This window comes from Gadus morhua, chromosome 3, assembly GCF_902167405.1.
Source record: "Gadus morhua chromosome 3, gadMor3.0, whole genome shotgun sequence".
In the NCBI taxonomy this organism is placed as follows: Eukaryota; Metazoa; Chordata; class Actinopteri; order Gadiformes; family Gadidae; genus Gadus; species Gadus morhua.
The window spans coordinates 6,326,462-6,330,352 of NC_044050.1; the positions used below are offsets into that span (position 1 = coordinate 6,326,462).

The 3,891-nt window shown below is 46.0% G+C and overlaps 1 protein-coding gene across 14 annotated transcripts in view; it reads left to right on the forward strand.

Annotated features, from left to right (window-relative positions):
* The first annotated feature begins 3,821 nt into the window (after nucleotides 1-3,821).
* The window catches only part of LOC115540474 (receptor-type tyrosine-protein phosphatase delta), a 154,701-nt gene continuing 154,631 nt past the window's right edge, over nucleotides 3,822-3,891 (forward strand). For 8 of the 14 annotated variants that reach the window (XM_030351788.1, XM_030351791.1, XM_030351792.1 and 5 more), the window contains exon 1: nucleotides 3,822-3,891. This exon is cut by the window's right edge and continues 72 nt beyond it. The gene's annotated coding sequence lies outside the window, so the exon portion shown is untranslated. The other 6 variants (XM_030351798.1, XM_030351801.1, XM_030351803.1 and 3 more) reach the window with 1 other exon arrangement.

Consider the following 3,891-nt stretch of genomic DNA (forward strand, 5'->3'; position numbering starts at 1 on the left):
TAGTGTTGGATGTTGATCTTTGAATACATTTGTCTGTGTGTGTGTGTGTGTGTGTGTGTGTGTGTGTGTGTGTGTGTGTGTGTGTGTGTGTGTGTGTGTGTGTGTGTGTGTGTGTGTGTGTGTGTGTGTGTGTGTGGATGTGTGTGTGTGTGTGTGTGTGTGTGTGTGTGTGTGTGTGTGTGTGTGTGTGTGTGTGTGTGTGTTTTTGCATGGGTGTGTGAGTGTGTGCGCATTTGTGTGCGTGTGTTTCATTTTGTATCTGTCTGTTTCTCTCTCTGTCTCTGAGTTGGTCTGTGTATTCAGATGCGTCAATATTTTGGGGGGGGCGCCTCAAGGTGTTTTATCTGTATGTCCTGGATGTATTTTGGTCTCCATTTTTATGTGTTTGAATATTAGTATCCAACTGTGACATCAATATTTTGGTTGTACTTATTTGTGTTTGTGTGTGTATAAATGAATGTGTGAATGTGAATGAGTCCATCTATGTGTGAGTGTGTGTGTGTTTGTGTGTGTGTTCCTCAGCGTCTGCACGTGCAGCAGTGTAGTGAAACCTCCGATCATCACGTCCGTGTGTCCTGCCGTGTGTCCGTGCAGGAGCAGCATGCCTTCTATCTTCCATTCTCTGCTCTCCTTCGATGCTGTGTGAATTGCATTTCTACTTTTGCATTGTTCCCTGTATTCTGGACTGTGTTGCCTTGGTGCCCTGAGAGCATTTAAAACCCCTGGGTGGTCGCCGTGCCCTACTTTCTAGAATATCCTGCTTTCTCCCCCTGAAATGCACAAACAACGGCACGCCTTACAACAAAGTCCTCCTCGCTTGTAGCGCGAGTACGAGGCACAAGGTGCCGGACGACCTTCAACATGAAAAGTGCAAAACACAGAGACAATGTCTCTAATGCCTACCTCCCTCTCTCTTCTGTTCCCCCTCAGCAGAAGGCATCTCGTACCGGTCCGAGGAAGGAGAGGACGGGGGAATGGAGAGAGTCCAATAGGGGTAGGGAAGGGTGGGGTAGGGGAGGAAGGCAGAGAGAGAGGATATGCAAGAGAGAGAGAGAAAGAAAGAAAGAGAGAGGGAAAGAGAGGGAGGGAGGGTGGGAGGGAGGGAAAGATGCAGGGAGCATAAGGGCTTAAAGTATAATAACGTGTCAGTACAGCCAAGCCGGCCCAGACACACATTCTGAATAATCTGCGGTGTGTTTGTTTTGCTGAGCCAGTTGTTACAGTGAGAAAAAAATAACAAATGAAATGTATTTTAATATGTTTAGATTTACACAGACCAAGAAGGTCGCATTGGCTCTCCGATTGGTCTAATTTAAGTAGGTTTCAGTGCGGTGTAACTGCGGTATTCAGTCAGCTTTATAGACAGCGTTTCGGTAGCAGAATGTGCTGTGGAAAAGAGAGGGGAAGTCACCAATTCTCTGGCAGGGGATATGTAGGCCATGTCACAGCATGGTCATGAAATTTGAACTACAAATAAACAAAAATACATGGAAACACATAAATGGCGAGAGCCATTGAGATCCTTTATAAGCAGAAGATTCAGTTTTTCATTCATTTCTGTCTTTCAACGGCATTGTCTCAATACCGGAGTCCTATTTCCACCCTGTATGTATTTATATATATTCCCACTATCTTTAACCCCTCCCAGAACATATCTCTTTTTTTATTGTCCATAAGTTATTTATCTACTTTTAGTGGTGTTTGTCATTGTTGCAATGTCTGTTCTAAGTGCCTTACCCTTAATTGCCCCCTGGGGATAAGCAAAGTTTTCATGAATCTTGAATCTTGAGAACCATTTGACTGGTTCCATGTTATTTTATTTATATGCTACACATCACTACATTCAGGGCTACATGTGCAAAACTCACTATGACACAACCGGCGCGAAACAAACCCGTGCACATGCACATCCATCCACTTAGATAAAGACATATATATTTACATGATGCAGCTGAATCATGACAGAGAGACGTACCTCTGAAACAGCCAGCGCAGCACAACTGATGCCATCGCCCCGCTTCCACCGTCAAATCCTGCCTGGCTTTAGCCCAGCACTCTGTCGCCTGCGTCACTCACTGGAGGTAAATCGCTCTGCAAAGAGGATAGACACAAACATACAAACAAAGAGCTCTAATACACTTACCTATAAGCACTGTCACTATTCTGCTTCAGATCGTTTTCTTTGTACCCCTTTGCCCTTTGGCTGCTATGGGGGAGTGGGGGATGACTTTATTGATTAACAAATGAACCAATCGACGCATTGATTTTTTGGATGATTGATCCTCAATGTAGTGTGTGACACTGATTGTTCTAAGATGCTCAAGTTCTCTTGTAACTGGCGTGGAAACATGCAAACCAACATGCATGAACCTGTGCATATGCATGTGTGTGTGAAGATAAGCACTCTATGTTGTCTCATTTGCCCTTTGATACGTTTATTTCCACGTTATATTATATATATATTATATATTTGATATAATACTGTGAACAAAAAATACAACAATTTGTAGATCTGGGCTCTGATACAGTGTTGCACACGGTCCAATGCTGACACTTACACTAAACACACTCACACACACACACACACACACACACACACACACACACACACACACACACATACACACATTGCATCCCACATGCTCTGTAAATAGAGCACAGGATGTTGCAGACATTTGGGCGAGCGAACAAACAAGACATGCTCATGGAGAGAGAAATAGACAGAGACAGAGAGTTAGAGGGAGAGAGAGAGAGAGAGAGAGAGAGAGAGAGAGAGAGAGAGAGAGAGAGAGAGAGAGAGAGAGAGAGAGAGAGAGAGAGAGAGAGAGAGAGAGAGAGAGAGAGAGAGAGAGAGAGAGAGAGAGAGAGAGAGAGAGATAGAGATAAGGCCAGAAAGAGATGAACAGATGAATAGAGATGAAGAAGAATAAAGGAAAACACTCCTTCAGAAGTGGAGAAGGACGAGACGGAGAGGACAAGGGAGGGGCGAGCGAGGGACAGACCCCGAGGAGGAGCGGGGGGGGGGGGGGGGGGGGGGGGGGAATGGGTGCTGGGGGCTGGGGGACAGATGAAGTGGTGACTCAGGAATAGGAAGGGGAACAGGGAAAGGAGAAAAGAGGATTGTGCACCATAGGACACATTCTCTGCTGTAACCATGAGGTTCATTGTGCAGGAGAGAGATCTCTCCATCACCTGTCCATTGTTTGTCCATCCCTCCTCTCTCGCCGTCTCTGTGCTTGCCTTCCACAATGTTCCACCTTTAAAGGGATTTAAATAAAACACTCTTTACCAAAACACTATCCAGGCTTCACTATAGCTATTATAAATACAGTACACCAATCTTTAAAATCTGGAAAAATATTCACATCATTGCATCATCATCTGCTGGCATATTTGATCAGCGTTGGGTTCAAAGAGCTAGAGAACCGCAGACAGAAGCAGTGTTGATGACTACACCTGAGGGTACCCTTACCCCGGGTTATTGTGACCGCACCTGGGACGAACCGTGGCTGGGAGCCACAAATACTCCCTCAGCGCTCGAGAAGCGTCCCGCGTTGCCCGAATAGCGATATCGATGTCAAAATTATCCCTCCCACTTTCTCTCACACACATACCAACACACAGACACACAGACAGACACACACACACACACACACACACACACACACACACACACACACACACACACACACACACACACACACACACACACACACACACACACACACACACACACAAGCTCACACTCGCGCGCATGCACATACCGGCACGCTCTTCACACTTTTTCCATTCCACGCGTACAATCGAGCGTTCATTTCTCCTGCCGCGCTTACCTCAGCGCGCGCGTCGTCGTCGCCGTCATCAGTCTGAAGTGACATTTGACACGCGCTC